The sequence below is a fragment of the Sturnira hondurensis genome, unplaced genomic scaffold (assembly GCF_014824575.4).
Source record: "Sturnira hondurensis isolate 20B ecotype Veracruz unplaced genomic scaffold, ASM1482457v3 Scaffold0022136, whole genome shotgun sequence".
In the NCBI taxonomy this organism is placed as follows: Eukaryota; Metazoa; Chordata; class Mammalia; order Chiroptera; family Phyllostomidae; genus Sturnira; species Sturnira hondurensis.
The window spans coordinates 241,118-260,842 of record NW_028094767.1 but is presented as its reverse complement, the minus strand read 5'-3'; positions in this window follow the sequence as shown (position 1 = coordinate 260,842).

Here is a 19,725-nt window from a genome sequence, read left to right as displayed (position 1 = left end):
CTAGGTTGGCTTAGAGGGAAAGCTAGGGGCTGGATTTGAGTTGCTGTTCGAGAACAAAGCTTAGTCTATACTCTTTTTGTACTGAATCAGAAATTATTTTAATTATCATTCACAAACCTGTATTAAACACCTACATTATGTAGATCGCTAGGACCGGGAGTTCAGGAGTGGGTGTCAGCAGCAGTGTTTGGGGCTTTACTCCCCCTTGAGAAGTCTTAAGCTTCGTATAATAGATGAACACGCAGATTTTTGGTTGTTATTATTGTAATCCCACAATTGCTATTGCAGAATTCCACCACATGTCAAAACTTCCTTACTCTGCTAGTTTTAGCTATGCCAAGTTATTTTAAGAAACTGATTGGTGATTAATAGCAGAACTCTTCGTAGAATCTTTAGGAAGGAAAAAAAAACCCTGTGTCCAGGCATTTGTCCCAGGAACACATATGAAACAGATGAATGAAGAACTTAGCTCACATGCCCAGAGACCTCAGTGTCTCACTTGTGTTTATGCTTCCTGTTTCAACTGCCCCTGTCTCTGTAATAATGCAAAGAATCTTCAGCATCAAAGAAGGGAGATGAGAGTTAGAAATGTATAGTATCAAAGAGCCAGGATATAGTCAAAATTTCGAGAGGAATTCAGGTTAATCTCCCCTGGAGAACGGCATTTTCCATACCTTGGTTCAGATCTCAGTATGAGCTGAAGAATGAAACATTGAAAAAGGAAGAGGAAGATCAATGATTTTTGTGAAGCTGTTAATAACCTAATAGCCATGGTAAGTGAGTTTCTTGTGAAGCAAGAGTCTCTGACACAGGAAAGATAGGCAGCATCTCAGAAAAGAGAGGTGAGAAGAATTTAAGAATAAAAATAAGAAAGCAAAGATTCTAGGTTATTTTAAACTTGATTTTTGGAAGTCTGGATACCTCTAATTCTTACGTATATGGCTGTAGTTAAATAACAGGAAGGTAAAACAGAGAAAGAAATTGGAAGTCTATTATTAAACTTTTTTCAGTATTTTTTTCCTGCTACAGCATCATTTTTTGGTATAGAAATTCTCATTCTCTTTGCCATTAAATTAGAAAGCAGAGCCATGTGTGGATTATAATGCATATCCTTGCTTCCAGCTTCAAACTGTAGATGAATTTTTAAAGCAAGATAAGGTGTTGTAACCAATACATCCGATATAAACTTACATGTTCTAATTCACAAGGAAAAAAATACCATGATGCCCAGGCCTCTATGCAAGGCAGGAGCCAATGCAGGCTTACTCAGGCCATTTAGTGATTTGTTGTTAAGGCTATTGATCTAGTCTGGGGAAGGGAACTAACGTTCACTGAGTACTTACTAGATGCCAGACACTGTGGTAACTACTGATAGTTCTGAACAATAGTTCTGTGCAGAAGGTTGTGAAATCATAGCTACAGAGAAAAGAAATTGAATGTTGGAAGGACTGAATCAGTTACGACAGATTGCACGGCCAACAATGGCAGATCTGTATGGGCATTACTGCAAATGCCAGTGCTGCCCACTGGGGCACGCTGCCCTTCTAGCAGGTGTCCAGGTGTAAGTTACTGGGGTTGGCAGTGCTGTTTTATGCACATTAGTTTATTAGATTCTAGGAAGTAGGGGTTTTTTTGAGTGAGGAAACTGAAGCTAGGTATGATTATATAATTTATGATAATCTCCAAATAGCAGGGCTAGGTATTGTATTTAGATTCATATCCAATGTTGGCCATTGCCATATTTATGAAATCTACAAGTGTTTCCTAATAGTACATCAAAAGCTAAGATTACAAGGTTTCCTGACCCTCAAAATCTTAGGGTCAATTGGTTTCCTAAATTGGCTTTTTATAACCCCTCATTTCTTTCCTTTCCTTTCCTTCTCACAGCTCCCAGGGATCTGACTGATTTAGTTTTCTTTTAAGGCACCACTATGATACATTTGTTTCAAGAACTGCTATGGCATGAAACCAGATTTTCTTGATTTTGCCTTGGTTTCCAAACAAACACTCAAACCTCTTTTAATCTCTACAGGATTTTTTTCCATGTGAATGTTGCATTTTATATTTTAAAAAATTTTTATTTTAATTGTTGTTCAAGTACAGTTTTCTGTCTTTTACTCCCATCCCAGCTTACCCCCCAACCCTCTCCACCTCCCTGCCATTTCCACCCCCCCGGCTCCCTAGTTTTTGTCCAAGTGTCCTTTATACTTGTTCCTGTAAACCCTTCCCCTTTTCTTCTGAATTCCCCTGAAATTCCCTCCCCTCTCCCCTCTGGTCCCTGTCAGCCTGTTCTCTATCTCAGTGTCTCTGGTTATATTTTGCTTGTTCATTTGTTTTGTTGTTTAGGTTCCTATTAAAGGTGAGATCATATGGTATTTGTTTTTCACTGCCTGGCTTATTTCACTTAGCATAATGCTTCCAGTTCCATCCATGCTGTTGCAAAGGGTGGGAGCTCCTTCTTTCTTTCTGCTATGTAGAATTCCATTGTGTAAGTGTAGTATAGTTTTTTGATTCATTCATTTACTGATGGGCACGTAGGTTGCTTCCAATACTTGGCTATTATAAATTGTGCTGCTATGAACATTGGGGTACATACATTCTTTTGGACTGGTGTTTCAGGGTTCCTTGGATATACTCCTAGCAGTGGAATTGCTGGGTCAAAAGGCAGGTCCATTTTTAGTTTCTGAGAAAATTCCATACTGTTTTCCATAGTGGTTGTACCAGTCCACAATCCCACCAACAGTGGACTAGGGTTCCCTTTTCTCCCCAACTTCTCCAGCTTTGTTTATGGTGACCATTTTGACTCGTGTAAAGTGGCATCCCATTGTGGTTTTAATTTGCATCTCTCTGATAGCTAGTGATACTGAGCATCTTTGCATGTGTCTCTATAGGATTTTTATTGTTAGCACCCTGGAGATTAAGAAAATAAATACTCATTTGTGGTTGAATAGTGTCAGAGCATCAGAGTATCCTCCAACAGCCACCATTAAAAACTCCTTTTCAGGTTAGTCTTAGAGCACCGTGACTGAGGCTTGGCTTCTACCCTCACTGAGGACTCAGGACTGCTTTTCACTGGCCAAGGAAAGCTTGGCTTACTTCAAAGAGACAGGTGTAAAGACCTAATCAAAGGCCCAGGGAACATCCAGAGCAGTGGTTCTCAAAGAGCAATTGATGAGGACATGGGAGTCCCTGAAACGCTCTCAGGAGGTCCATAGATTGTTCTTTTTTTACCTACATATCTCCACAAGGCTGAATAGTTTTTACATACTTCAATGAAAATAAGATATCACCACAGGTCAAATACAGAAGTCAATATGGGGATTCAGCTGTCTTCTTTTAAACCAGACATTAAAAAGTTTTGAAACAACAATATAATTTTTCTCACAATTTTCTTTGTTTAGGAAAATAGAGCTATTTCTATATTTATTGTTATTTCACTTAAGTAAACATTTAATAATTTATTCTATGTAATATTAAATAATAAGCTATATTAAATAAGTTAATTTAATAGTTAAATAAATAAATATTTAAAATGTTCTCAGTTTTACTTTCTAATACAGTTAATATCCATAGGCAGAATCCACATAAACAAAAATCTCTTTGAAATTTTCAAGTTTTACGAGTTTGAGGGGACCCTAAGGACCAAATATCTAAGAACCCCTGATGAGGAATGTTGCTTCTTTGGACTTACTTTGGTATAAACTTGATAAGATAAAATAATCCTTGCTATGACTATTACATTTTGGAGGTTAATAAATATTTTGAGCCCAATTCCATTTTCATTGGTGGCCCATTGTCTATTTTTTATCACATTTATTAGTCCTTCCAATCCTCAAAAATAAAACTAATCAGACAAGAATATCAGAAATCTCAAATTTTCCAATTAATCAAATCAAATCAAAATCAAATCTACTGTTGGAAGCAGTCGGACCTTCATTTTAACTGTTTAATTGGACCATTTCTTTAAATCCACATAACCTTCATGATAGTGCCCGCATCTCTACAATTTAGATCATAAATCTCAGTTAAAATAAAATCTAAATCCATTACATGGGCATAGCTTTCATTTACTGGATTTGTTTTTTCTCTTGTTGAATAAAATGTAACTAGCTGCCATTCCAGTTTTCTAATACCATTACAAGTAAGTCCAGTAATTCTTGGCAAAATCCAAGAATATTTCGTCCATGAAAAAGCAGATGCACATGGTAAATTTAGAGTTGGCCTTTATCCTTTCTTTCTAAACTCCACTGTTGGCCATGTGTAATGTCCCTAAACTGTTTGCATGGATTGAAGAGCCAGGCCACTAACTTTACATCATGTGGCATTGAATACCCAGATAATGATGGTGGGGGCAGGGGTTTAAATAATACAAAAATTGAACCAAACTATATTCTGGTAGGTGCTACCAATTGTGTGGTTGGACACATGGCTGCCCAACAAGAGATAATATATATTAGCCTCCCTTGCAGTTACTCATGCTCATGTGACTAGTTCATCGCCAGTGGAATGCAAATTAAAAGATATTAGAATCTGTCAGGATCCCATAGTCCCATTTCACTGGTTTGAGCCCCTGAAACTTTGTAGCAGATTCCATCTTTCAATTACTACATAAAGAAGAAATAAACTTCTATCTTGGTTAAACTATTGCATTATAATTTTCCTTTGTTACAGCAGTTTGGACTTTACTTCAATTTATTCAAATTCAGAGTAAAATTAGAGAAAATCAACATAACATCTGTAGGCTGAAGAATGTCGCCAATTAAAATTATATTAAGTGGATCCAATATAGCGGAGGAATACGTGGAAGCTGTACAAACCTCCTCCCACAACCAAAATGGAATTACAACTAAATTGTAGAGGAATTATCCTGAATAACCAACTGAACACTAGCTGGAAAGAAGCCTATAACCAAAGACAGACAGAAGAAACCACTTCACCACAATGTGATTGGTAGGGAGTGTGGAGGAGGTATGCAAGGTCTGGTTGGGCTCCCACAGATAGCAGCTGAAATTTCAGAGGGGTATTTTAGCAGCTGGGGGGCTCCACTTGGGAAGCGTGGGATCTAAACCCCAAGCTGGGCTCCCAGAAAGAAACCAAGATAATATCCATCTGTGAAAAGCAGCAGGGTTTCTGTCTTCCATGGAGAGACAGCTGGAGATGCAGAGAGGCTCTTAAAGGGCCAATGTACAAAATCTGGTGCAGGCACTTACCTTGGACTCTGGCAGAGAGAGTGCAGAGTGGACTAGAGATGCACGAGGAAGTCTGGGGCTGGTGGCTCAGGGTAGAGAACTGAAGGGATAGCGTCCAGGATCCCTATGTTGAGTCATTCCCCATACTGTAGGGGCCGTCTTTCTTAGGTAGAGCACTCCACTCCATATGACATCAGCCTGTGGGGAAGCAATATTGCTCTGCCTGCAGAGGGGAGCTTAAGCTGCGCTGTTGATGAGTATGGCTGAAGGTTATCTCAGTGATTAAGTTTAACAACTAAAGTGGATCTCTGGGAATTCTCAGACTTTTACTGACACTTCCCCAGGCCTAATGCTGCTAAAAGCCAGCCTTGGTGCAACCTGGTTCTTTCTGCACATACCCAGGCACAGCAGAGGGAGCCAGAAGCTATGGACTACTGGTTAACTTCAAACAAGTTGCTCAGGGCTAGTCACAGGCAGAATCTGACTAGGCACTTCTCCGAAAAGGATATACAGATGGCTAATAGACATATGAAAATATGCTGAACATCACTAATCATCAGGGAAATGCAAGTTAAAATCACACTGAGATATCATCTCACACCAGTCAGACAGGCCATCATTAACAAATCAACAAACAAGTGCTGGCGAGGATGTAGAGAAAGCAGAACACTTTGGCACTATATTTTGGTGGGAATTCAGACTGGTGCAACCACTGTGGATAGCAGTATTGAGATACCTCAAAAAATTGAAAATGGATCTTTCTTTTGACTCAGTGATCTCACTTCTGGGAATTTATCTGAAGAAACCTGAAATACTAATTCGAAAGAACATAAGCACCCTTATGCTCATTGCGATGTTATTTATAGTCACCAAGATATGGAAATAGCCCAAGTGTTCATAAGTAGATGAGTGGATAAAACAACTAGGGAGCATTTACACAATGGAATACTCCTCATCTGTAAAAGAAGGAGAAAATTTTACCTTTCGAGACAGCATGGATGGACCTGAAGAACATCATGCTAAGTGAAATAAACCAGTCAGAGAAAGACAAATATCATCTAATTTCACTCATACGTGGAATCTAATGAACAAACTGATGTAACAAGCAAAACAGAAACAGACTCATAGATAGAGAGCAGGATGGCAGCTGCTGAGGCATGGTCACGGGGTGGAGGGATTGAGCAAAAAGGTAAAAGGACTCATGGACATGGACAACAGTGTGGTGATTGCTGGGGCAAGGAGGCATTGGGAGGTTAATGGTAGCAGAAAATATACAATAAAATATTTTTAAATTATATTAAAAGGTCTAATCAATGGATTTGATTCAATTCATCTCAGAATTAAACTTATTTTTCTTTTTTCTACCAATTGGGTTTAGTAATTACAAGAATTAATAATTGTGCCCTGGCCAGTGTGGCTCACTTGTTTGGCATGTTGTCCTGTAAGCCAAAAGCATGTGGGTTCTGTCCCTGGTTGGGGCATGTACAGGACATAATCTATGGGTGTTTCTCATATCAATGCTTCTCTTTCTCTCTTCCTCTCTCCCTTTCTCTCAACTTGGTGAGCATGTCCTTGGGTAAGGATAAAAGTAAATCAAATCATTAGTATTACAATTGGAAACACATCCATTGCAGAGCTGTGCAGTAAGAGATATTTAACTGCCCAAGTTCTAGCAAAATTTGAGTGTATTATAATCCAGTTACATTGAATTTACTTCTCTGTGGCTATTTCATAGGTATATTTTAACTCAACAGGAAGAAAGTATTAAGAGTAAAAATTTCCCCAAACTTTCCTACAGCTTCCTTACCCCAATACATACAAAGATAGAATTGCCATTTTTCATCTTTCATACTGGATGTTAAGTCGTCATCCTGCTAATGGCTCCCTCCTCCTCTTGAGATTGAACTTCAGTCTGCATACAGAATGAGAACCTTCAGGAAGCAGACTCATGATAGAGAGGTTTTTCTGTTCCTGAAAATACACAGAGACAAGAAAATAGAGTCTTCAACAACAGGCCTAGATATCAGTAATATCTAGGTTAAAATATTGAAGGGTCCTCAATATTTTAACCTGTAGATGCATGATATTCTCATGTCTGACATTCTCATTCTCCATGGGCTCACTTAGCAGTGTCACAGCCAACTTGCTAGTCATAATGTCATCTCTCTCTGTCCTTCTCATGAAAGCATAGCAAAAGGCAAATGAGAATAATCTTATTATGTTAATATCACATGTGCTCTTTTATTACAAAGCTAAAATATTTAAACTTTAATCTTTTTAGTTACTATTAGCTTCAAATTATCTTTCTATTTTCCAGTGATTGAAATAAACATCATGTTTCAAATTCTGTGACTAAGTCCCAGACTAGGTAGATTCTGGAGTTTTAAACATGGAATCAAGAAATTCCCAATTCAGTCTCAGTATTAGCAAAATCAATATTGTAGATTTTAGGTTTTAAAACTCTTATAAGTGAAAACATAATACAATGTCTTCCATAATATACATTGAACAAAATAAACATGCTGTTTACACATATAAATGGTCTTTAGTTTCAATCACTTTCAAACAGTGATTGGTGACATTTAAAATATGAATTGCCTATATATCTCAGATATACATATGAAATATGAAGCTTCAGGAAACAATACTGGGGAGGAAATTGAGATATTGAACAATGGCTTTGTTCAATGAATGTTTAAATCCTGATAGTCTATAATCTTTATAAATTACTTCAGTTCTCTTTGCTATCTGATTTTAAAAGGTCATTCATTTAAAAATGGCATTATACTTTTAACCTCAAATAAAAATGAGTTCTTATCTACTTTCTATAAATAAAAGCCTATGGAGTACACTTACTATGGTGGGGCTAGTCCAGATTAGCCTCTCTTATTTGTTGCTCCTCATAGCACCTTATCCTTTCTGTTTTCTAGCACTTACCGCAACCTGCACAACTGATGCCCGTGGGGGCAGTGACTCTGTGGATCCAGCTCATTCCTCCACTTTCAGCAGTTAGCACAATGGCTGCCACATAGCTAGTTCCCAGTGAATACTTAATTGGAAAAAATCAAATTATTTAGAATTAGTTCTTCAGTAAATACCTCTTGAATGATTAAGATTTGGTGGTCTGGGAGAGCTCATATTTTAATAAAAGCAACATGACACTCAGATTGAAAACAATAAATTCAGTTATGCTCTCATAGAAGGTTTAGCTGTATTCCTTTCCTTATCTTTGATGGACCAAGGACCTAAGCTCTTATGTTCTCTTTCCTATGCTCTATTGACTGGTGTGAGCTGGGGAAACAAATCTAGATTTTATTTGTGATTAATAAATTGGATATTTAGAATCATAGAATTGTTAAGTTAGTCATTAAATTTTTCTTTTTTTAAAGTATATTTCATTGATTATACTATTACAGTTGTCCCAATTTTTCTCCCCTTTATTCTTCTTTGCCCTGTACTGCCCCTCCCAACAGCATTCCCCCACAGCCTTTGTTCATGTCCGTGAATTGTATGTACAAGTTCTTTGGCTTCTCTATTTCCTGTACTATTCTTAACCTCCCCATGTCTATTTTGTGCCTACCATTTATGCTTCTTATTCCCTCTACTTTTTCCCCTATTCTTCCCCCTCCCTGCTGATAACTCTCCATGTGATCTCCATTTCTGTGATTCTGTTCCTGTTCTAGTTGTTTGCTTAGCTTTTTTTTTTAGATTCAGTTGTTGCTAGTTGTGAGTTTGTTGTCATTTTACTGTTCATAGTTTTGATCATCTTCTTTCTCTTAGATAAGTCCCTTTAACATTTCCTATAATAAGCACTTGGTGATGATGATATATTTCATGTTTTCCTCTATTTGGTGACCATACTCAACCATTTCTGTGAGCATCCTGATTACTAATGTTTTGCACTCTGCATTTGATAGTTTAGCTATCTCTTCATCACTTAGTTCTATTTTTGGAGATTTGATCTGTTCTTTCATTTCTGCTATATTTCTTTGTCTTGGCACACTTGTTACACTGGAAGGGGCGGAGCCTTAGGTATTCACTATAGCAATCCACATGAGGTGGCACTGTATGTGGGGGAGGGCCCCAAGAGGGAACAACAGCACTTGCTCTGCTCTTGGTTGGTTTTCAGTCATTTCCCCTGCTACCCACAAGTGAATTGGGCCCTTCTGGTGGGTTTGTGTATGTTCTAAAACCCTGTAAGCCTCTCCAAGAAACTCTCCTGTGAGGCTGGGAGTTTCTCTCACCGCCACCACAACCCCCATATGTTTTTACAGTAAGAGGTTTTGAGGCTTCATTTCCCTGTGCTGGAATCATGGGTTGCGCAGTCTGTTTCGCTCCCCATTTGTTCCTTCTGGTTTATCTGCAGGCAAATGTGGGACCACCTGGTCCTCTAGCCTCTGCCTTGCCTAGCATCCTTTCTGCCTGACTTCCTGTCTCTGCCCCTCCTACCAGCCTGGATGAATGTTTCTTCTTTAACTCTGTTTGTTTGACTTCCATATGGTTCAATTTTCTGGAAGTTCTGTTTTTTTGTTTGTTTGTTTAGTTTTTACATTTGCTGCTGTCCTCCTTTTTGTTGTGTGAGGAGACAAAGCGTGTCTACTTATGCCTCCATCTTGGCTGGAAATCTCTTTTTTTTCATTAAATTTTTCTCTATCTTGATTTCCTTTCTGTAAAATTAGGGAATTGTGTCACATTCTTTGTCACTCGTGAATGGGAAACTATTGTTGGTCACATGAGCTCTAACTGCCCGGTCTCTGTGGACATCCATCTGGCAGGGGAAGGTGCTAACTGTGGAATTTTTCTGGGTTCTAATTCCTCCATTTTCAAATGTATTAAGCTTAAAACCCATAATTACAACTCAGATATGTGGATATATAATCTTATTTCTCTGCAAGTGAACTCAACCTGTCCCTTCTTTTAAGATCATGATCATTCTGGTTTCCTCAGACCTACCCAGATTATTCTCGTTTCCTTTGAGTAAACATTCAAGTAAGCATTCTCTCACTCTGTTTTTCTTTCTCATCTCCTAGAAATTTTCCTTCCAAATAAAATAAGTCTCTTAAGGGGAAAATGGCTCTTTAAAACACTTTTCTAGGTAAAAGTGCCTTCAAACTCAAGACATGGTCATACAGTTGTGGGGAGATGAAGCCTTTCAATAAAATACATATTTTAAAAAATTTTTTTCTTCTTGTAATATAAAAATGATTTTGGTAGTGAATTAAAAAACCTTATGAAATTTATGTTCTAGCAAACATAAAGGTAGAGTTATTTCTGAGCTATATGGAAAATCCATTTAAGTCATAGCAAGGAAAGAAAAGGAGAATGCCAAAGACTCTATCGTGCATAATGTCAGAGCTTTTAAAACATTCTGAAAGTTTTATTCCCCAATTAGTTAATAACCAAATATAAAAATATGAGCAACAAGAAATCTTAAGTAACTTTTTCTGTATTTTTTCTGGTTAAGTATTTTTTCTATTTTCATAAAAATTCAAAAAGTAGATTTTAACATTTGATAGAGAAGATTGCATAATACTTGAATTAAACACATTTAATATATAGGGTGTGATAAAAGTAGGTTTACAATGGTTCATATGGAAAATAACACAATAATTGATAAATAATAATACAAGAATACACTGTTTTTTTTTTATTCACAACTATAAACCTACCTTTGCCCCACTCTGTATTACTGGGTTTTACAAGTAAATGTTTTTAGGCATTTGTCAGAGAGATTGTGGCTTTTGCTCCAGACCACCAAAATAAGGAGAGTTACATGGAATTTTTGGTTTCCCAATGTATATAACACTCATGTCTATACTATATTGTAGTCCTTCAGGTGTGCAACAGTGTTCTCTATCAAAACAATGTCCTAATCTTGAAATATATTTTATTGCTAAAAAATGGTAATCATCTTCTGAGCCTTTATTGAATCATAATTTTTCTCTAGTGAAAACTCTTGCCTTTATGTACATGGCTGCTGGCTGATCAAGGTGGTTATTGCTGAAGTCTGGCAACTTCTTAAAATAAGACAATAATAAAGTTTGTCTCATTTCATGAGTGATTTCTCTGTAGCTCGTGATGTATAGCATTTTATTCACAGTAGAACTTCTTCCAAAATTGGAGTCAGTCTTCTCAAACCCTGCTGCTGCTTTATCAAGTAAGGTTTTGTGATATTTGAAATCCTTTATTGTCATTTCAACAATCTTTTCAGCATCTTCACCAGGAGTACATTTCATCTGAAGAAATCACTTACTTTTTTCATCCATAAGAAACAATTCCTCATCTGTTGAAGTTTTATCATCAGAGTGCAGCAATTCAGTCACATCTTTAGGCTCCACCTCTAACTCTATGTTTTAATGTGGTCCAAATTGTTTATTTTCACTTTTACTTTGCCTGTGCTTTTGGTGTCATACCAAAAAAATCATTGGTAAGACTGATGTGAAGATTTTCCCTTAAGTTTTCTTTTGGGGTTTTATAGATTTAGGTTTTGCATTTAATTCTTCAACCCATTTGTAGTTAATTTTTGTGAGTAGTAATGATAGGGGTTCAGTTAAATTCTCTTGTGTGTGGATATCCAGTTTTCCCAACATAAATTATTGAAGAGACTGTCCTTTCCCATTAAGTATACTTGGCTTCCTTGTCAAATATTAATTGACCATGTATGTGTGTATATGTGCATCTATTTCTTTTAGGCTCTAGATTCTGGTCTATTGGTATGTATATGTGCTTTTATGCCACTAGCATACTGTTTTTAAAAATTATTTTTAAACCTACAAATATTTTATTGCTTGTAATTTAAATTAATTTATATGTGGACCTTTAAACATGACAGTTGAATGACACAATTTTTACTAGTTAATGTAACTCAGTACTTGTCTTTTACATCAACTCACCCTTACCACTTGACCCTGAGCAGTGGGTGCACAGAGTAAGGAGTAACATACTGTTTTGATGTCTATAGCTTTGTGGTATAGTTGGAGATCAGGAAGTATGATGCTTCCAGCTTTGTTCTTTTTTCCCCCCTCAAGATCGCTTGGCTATTTTTGGCTTTTTGTTGTTCTGTGCAAATTTTAGGATTGTTTTCTCTATTTCTGTGAAAAATGCCATTGGAATTTTGATAGGGATTGAATTGAGTCTATATATGGTTTTAGATAATTTGAACATTTTCACAATTTTAATTTTTTATTTATGAATATAAGTTATCTCTGAATTTATTTGGATCTTCAATTCTTCATTAACACTTTACAGTTTTCAGCACATACATGCTTTATTTTTGTGAAGCTAGCTGAAATGGGCAGGGATCATGCTTATTTCAGAAGGCACTGTAAAGAAGGATATAGATCCAAATTATGTCCAGGTATACAGGAAGTGAATGAAATGCTCTTAATATTTATGGGGCTTACATAACATTTTCAGAAGCACCTTACTCATAAGATTGAGCTTAGGTAGCTTTAATAAGGTGAGGTGTATTAAGACTGATATTCTTTCTAAGGACTAATAAATAGACATAGTAAGTTGAAAAATAAGATGAAGATTCAACAGAGAGTCTTCAAGAGTTAAGATAGATTTTCTGAACCCCATGTTTATCTTGATTCCTTTTGAATTTGGATTTTAGAGTCTAGCTTTATTCACTACAAGTTGCTGGAAAGATGGTGTTGTCATTGATACCATCTACTAATGGCTCACTTAAGGAGTTTACTCTAAAATATCTCCCTGTGTATCTTATACCTAGGAAGTTTGTGCCTTTTGCCTAAAAGTTCCCCCCATCAACCCACTTATAGTTTAAAGCAATTCAGGCTGCTGTCGAACTCTCTCAGTCTAACATTGCAATGACAATGCCTGTCAGTGATTGAATTGACTTTGTTCAAGATCAAACATCTGATTTTATTATATTTACTGTAGCTTCCTGGCTGAGTTCTCAGGGTGTGTGCTGTAGAACAGTCATGTTTTTGAGGTGGTGACATCTGAGAAGAGGGTGGGTTTTGTTCTGATGCATAGAAGACAGTGTGAAGGAACAAGGACCTTCAGAGAGGGTGGAAGACCAGGAAAGTTTGGTGGTATTCAGAGGTCTTTTGTTTGGGAGATAACTCTTTTGCTGAAGTTGGAAGAATACATAGGATTTAGTATGTTCATGAGATGGACAAATTTCCTAGCTGAGGGAACGAGAGTTGCAAAAATGAGGAGCTGTGAATCTGCTTTTGTATGTATTAGCTGAAGTATTGAATTGATAGAGACCAAGTTATTTATAATAACTGGAAGACTCAAAAGTAAAATTTTTGAGGTTACATTTTCAGGTTACATTTTGCATAATATTAGATAATGCTATATTCTGTATCTCTTAAAACTTTATTATGGGATTCACTCTGTTGCAAACAGCTGAGTGACGAAGGAGAGAAAAGGTATACCCAGCTCATGTAGTACCATAGTAACTATGATTCTGTTGAGAAAATGGAAAAAGAAGAAAAATCACCATTTACAAAAATATTAAAAGATAAAACATGATTTGCTAAAGGAAAACCAGGTTAAAGAGATCAAGGACAGCTCTTGGAAGAAAACCATGTCCAGCAGGGCACACACAGCATCCACAAAAAAAAAAAAACCACCCCAAAACCAAAAACCACGAATGGGAGAGATTTCTTAGGACAGAGTAAAATCAAGAATGTTTGTTATTGAGGAAACAATCTTGTATCCTTAATTTTTTGGACATTTTGCCATTGGTAAGAATTCAAAACTCTAGCCCTGGCTGGTGTGATTGAGTGGATTGAGTGCTGCCTGTGAACTGAAGGGTCACTGGTTCGATTCCCAGGGGGCACACAAGAGGCAACCACACGTTAATGTTTTTCTGCCTCTCTTTCTCCCTTCCGTACTCTCTGTATAAAAATAAATAAATAAAACTTAAAACTTAAAAACTTTCTTTTTAAGGAAAAAGAAAATAGCATTCAAAACCCTTTAAAATGTATGATCTGATTACACAATGCGAAGGTTACTTTATCTCACAAGGCGTGATAGTACTTGTTCTTTTATAATATTGATTTTCATGGGGATAAGTCTGGATTGTTGGCATAACAGGAGACAAGAAGTAGAATATGTTTCCTTTGAGATGTTCGTGTTGAAATGAAAGGAACTGCATACATGTCAGATAAAGGGGGCAGGCACTTCACAAAAGCACACTTGGAGAAGCTCAACAAGAAAGAAAAACTATAAGGTGAATTTCCAAATCTGAATAAGCATGAAGGTGAGAACCTGAGGCCAAGAGACTATTTAGGTCAGGTGGAGGAGGGAGCAGAGTGAAGGAAATCTGTGTATATTCATGTTCATCTCAGATGAAGTTGGGCTATCGTGGGCAGTACAATCTCAGGGGAAGGCCCTCAGGGGACTTTCTCAGAGAAATGGTAATTATCAATCTAAATAAAGTTAAGCCTACTCGCACAATTTCTAACAAACTCGAGTTATAACAAATAGGTTACATTTTTTAGAAATAGCCCACCCTTAGCTAACTTTTCCACAGATTTATTTGGTACTCCATCTGTATATTTTTGTTGAATTTTTTAATTTTAAAATTTTTACTTACTTTGGAGTTTCTGCACTGATCTCAATGTTCTTTTGTGATATGTCAGCTTGGCCTCAACATGTTATATCACAGCTATTTCTAGTAATTATCTTTATTATTTCCCAGTATTATGAAGTTTAACCTCCTTTGCACTTCTCACTAGAATTTTTTCAGTTTACCTTTAACCTCTTCCAACTGATAGGAACTAAAAAATATAAATTGTGGGAAAATGTAAAATATCCAGATATGAAATGCCATAGGTAAGTGAAAGACATAGACACAGAGTATTTATATCTTGAATTTTAATTCTATTTTATTTTATTTAATAATACGTTTCTTCAAAACGTATTATTTCAATGGAGAAACATGATCACTATCTGCACATATTTGTTTTTCTTTTAAGTCAAAGGTTTGGATTTGGCAGTGGTATATTTACAACCTCTGAAAGGGGAATGAAACTAGGACTGTGATGTAGTTGGGAGGAAGGATTAGAATTGGGTGAAACGTTCCGCTTATATGCCTCATGTCTTCTTGACTTTCAAAAGACAGACATTTCAAGTGGAAGAAATAAATGACAAATAGCTAAAGATGTTCAGAAATATCGTAACACCTACACTTGGTATAAATTAAACTATAATAGTCTTAAATCTGTTTTTTTGGGGGGGGGATCTTTACTGATACTTGTATATATGCCTTGATAACAGTCTTAATGGGAACAATTGGTCTTTCAGTTCTGGTACTTTTTTGCATTTTCAGGAAAGCATAGACTAAATTGTACAGAAATATAGTTGAAAGGTGAAAACTCAATTTCATTGTAAGGTGTGTCATCCATAGTAAATAGAAGAAATTGCCGTCTATCCTAATAAATCAACAGAGTAGAACCTTGGTTCTCCAACTTCATTAATTCCAGAAGGCTGTTGGAAAACGAATTTGTTTGAAACTGAATCACCTTTGCTTGTCACCTGAAAGATGCATGACTCAGCATGTGTCACGCATGAAAATGTTGTCAAGTTGAAAATTGAAGTTTTGTTTGACACTGGGACACTTTGTCCATGAAAAACTTGGTTGAGAACTGAATTGTTTGAGATGGAAGGTGTCTGAGGACTGAGGTTTGACTGTACTATGAAAAAGCTGAGGGTCCATGAGGGTAGCATTGTTAACTCCTTTGTTTATCTCCATCTTTTTCTGGTTATGCTATTAACTGCTTTTTCTTACAATGGTTCTTACAATGGTCTCTACTTTCAGTTTTATCACTTTATCATGATATCATAATTCATAGGTGGAAACTAGATACCATATTTAAAAAACAATCATTTGGTAGCAAAAGGCGAAAAAGAGGGAGTGATACAAACAAGTATTGCAAGTGCTGTTGGTAAATGACATTGGTTTATTATAGCTAGAGAGGTCTTCAAAGAAGGCAGAGATATGCATATTAGCCTTTAATACTGGGTAGACTTCGAATAGCTAGACAGAAAAATTGCATGTGGGGTTGGGGAGGCGGGAATGGGCAGAAGTATTTATGAGCATGAATGTCATTAGAGTGTTAGGAGATGGCCTGGGAATGGAGAGGTGAAGACATGCAAGGTCGCCTAAGCCAACCAGACTTCATCTTATGGTCAATAATAAGACACTGGATGTTTGAACAGCACAATGACAAAGTGAAAGCAATATTTAGGGATATGAATTTTGACCTTATAGTTGTCTTAACTTTTCTATTCCAGTTGCTTATAAAAAACATAAAGCTGGGGAGAGGGAGTGGGTTGCAAGGAGACTTCATCCTTATTCAAAGAGATATTCTTTGAAGATGAGGAAGGAAATCTGAAGTTAGCTATGTAGAAAATTCAAGGCTGGAGATATATGAGTAAAGATTACAGTTACAGAGAGAATAAGCCAGCTGGGTGAGACACTAGGCCAGATCTATGAATGCGGCCTAGGCTCCTTATGCACTGCTGAGTTAGATTTAGTTGTCTTTAACTCCCAGCAGTTCTCCCACTATCCCTAAAAACAGTGCCTTTAACTTACAGGATCATAAGCAATTAGTTAACAAATCTACCATTACCAAGGCCTTTGTGCCTCAGATCTGCAGTTTGGCATTTCTATTAGAAATTAAGCTACCAAAGATATTTAGTTCTGGAAGTTAATAATAAAGGTGGAAGCTTTTGTTTTCCTGAAAAATCAAAACCAGTGTATAATGGTCTTTGCCAAAATAGTAATAATAAAGCAATATGCTGTTTTAAAATATATTTTATAAGTTTATATCTTTTTGATTCTTAGCATGGCCCTCTTAGTGAGGCAGGGCAAATGTTATTATTGCTAGGAGAAAACAGTAAGCCAGAGTGGTTGTTTCATTAAGTAACTGAAGAGAGGAGTGGGCCAAGGACTTGTGATTCCTAATTTTTAGATACTTTTTTGCAAATAGTTTTGCAAGCAGTCCATTAGTTATATTTGCCTCTGTCAAATAAGTTGTACATATGCTTACTTTCATCATAAAACTGAGGTTATACTTATTTCCTTGGTTTCAAAAATTGCATAAAACTTCAACATCAAATGACTAAGTTAAATGTAATAAATCTTTATAGATAGATGCCAATATTGTAGTTACTTTTCCAATTGAATATTCTTTGAAAGAGACCCCCAAAGGAGAGTTTCTTGAAGCAAGTAACTTTTTTCAGAAGATGGGAAGAATAGGTTTTTCTGGAAAACTTTCATGGAGACAAAAATATAAGAGATTTTAGAATAAGGAATGCTACAATCATGAACAATTTGAGGGTCAAAAACCAAGATTAGAAAGAATTTTTACCAAAGATTAAAGAATGACATGCGGTTGTAGTATAAGTAGCATTTTGCAAAGGTCTTGTCCATTGTTTGCTGTTTTACTTGGCTCAGGGAGAAAATGGTTGTTTTATCTTATGGCTGACTTTACTATAACAGACTAGGAACTTTTCTAAACTAATGTGATTTAAAGGGTGTCTTTCCCCAAATAGGAGCATATAAACATGCAGAGACATATATGCACTTAATTTCTGGCTCCCTGACCATGATCTCTTTAGATTGATCTATCTATCTATCTATCTATCTATCTATCTATCCATCTATCCATTCAACCATCCACCCATCCATCAACCTTTTTATCATCACGGATCTTGTTTGCACATAAACCACTGCAATTCAAATGCTACTACCAATGGGTTGGCATTTTAAGTTTAAAAGTTATTTAAGTATTTATATGTGAATATAAATGTTTAAAACATGGATGGAAGTAGCTCTTTTATATTGGCATGAAAATTGCTATAATCAGAAGACAGTTAAGTCATGCTAAAAGAGCTACGTTTGAAGGAGGACGACAGAGACATTTGATGAGTATCATGGTGTGTGTGTGTGTGTGTATGTGTGTGTGAGTGGGTATGTGAGATTATATGGGCAACTAGTGAATACCCTGGAAGTGCTGTGTAAGAAAAAAGACAGGGGTATGAAACAACCAAAGAGAAATTTTACCTCCTTCTCCCTGCGTCTAATATCTCCTGTAATTAGAGTTCAACAGAGCGTCCTTTCTTTCAAGTGTTAAAATTTTGGCCATCATTGACAATCAGTGCTTTCTGCTATAGTCCAGTATACAATTATTAGATTTCTGATTAACTTCAACTAATTATGTATATATACATGATATATATAAAAATCTTTTGTATTTGTGATGACATGTAAATATAAACAACATCTATCTAGCATAAGAACTTAGCATCATTACTATAAGTGGATGAGTTTGATGTAATATAAACCTAAAGTTATAATAAATATTGGCAAACAGGGAATGCATTATTGATTTTCTATTTTTGGATAACCAAAGAGCTGTGGAAATATGTTACCATATGAGAAAAGGGGAGATTTGGAGAGAAAGAAATTAAGGTTTTCTCCTTTTTCAAGAAGATTATAGGTGGAGTAATGACCCATAGGTTTTAGAGTGTGTCTGCCGACACCAATAAAAGCAAGTCCTTTAGGGATTTTGACAGAAATACATATTTTTACTTCATGCTTTTGGCTTCTTAAGCTGAAACCTAGCAGAACTTCTTGCCTCTTACAGTGCTCAGTTTCACCTTAATGTTACCTTAGTCTCATTATAGCTCGGTTTCTTCAAAGTTCTACAGCTATTAGTCAATCAAAGTGCACCCGCTTTTCAGTTTCATACAGAAACACATGGAGTGAGACATTTTTCAGTCTGAGAAACCACAGTTCCCCGGTGATGCAAACGTGACCTGATGAGTTTGGTTTTGATAAGGAGAGATTTTCTGAGGCCTCATAAAAAATATGCCTTATATTTTATATTGCTTCACAGTTTTCAAAAAATAATTGTCTCATTTATTGTATTGTCTCATTTCTTTTACTCACGTCTAAACTGTCATTGAGAGAAGTGTTACCTCTGTTTTACACCTGAGGAAACTGAAGGGTAAAGGGGATATGTGGCTGCAAAGTAGTGGTACTGGGATTCAAACTGGGTCTTCTCATTCCATGTCCAGTGTTTTCTCTACAGACCTTTATTAGAGGTTCCACAATGCTGGTCAAACAAGGTAGAGACAGAGGCATTTCTTTTCAGGTCAGCATATTACATGTGATGTGTAAGCTTTACTCATATTAGGAACAAAACTTTCACTAGGAATTAATTTAGAATGAAGAATGTGGGTCAAAGAAAGGCTTATTTTTGTTATACAGGCAAAGTGTATTTCTTTTATGCCCAACTGGATCATATCAGCTCTACTTAAAAATTAGCTTTGTATCCACCACTGCTAGGCTCATAACTAGAGCTAGGAATGGGAGGACTGAGACATGGCTCACAGAGCTGAGTGTGCTCGGGAGAGCCAGATGCATCGGCATGTGGAATAAGAAAAAACAGTCTTTAGGGATGATCAATTCATTCACTCACCTTTCTCAGCTTTAGTCAAATATAGGACAGAAAGGGAGAATATTTTGGCTTGAGTAATTTATTTTTTGTCA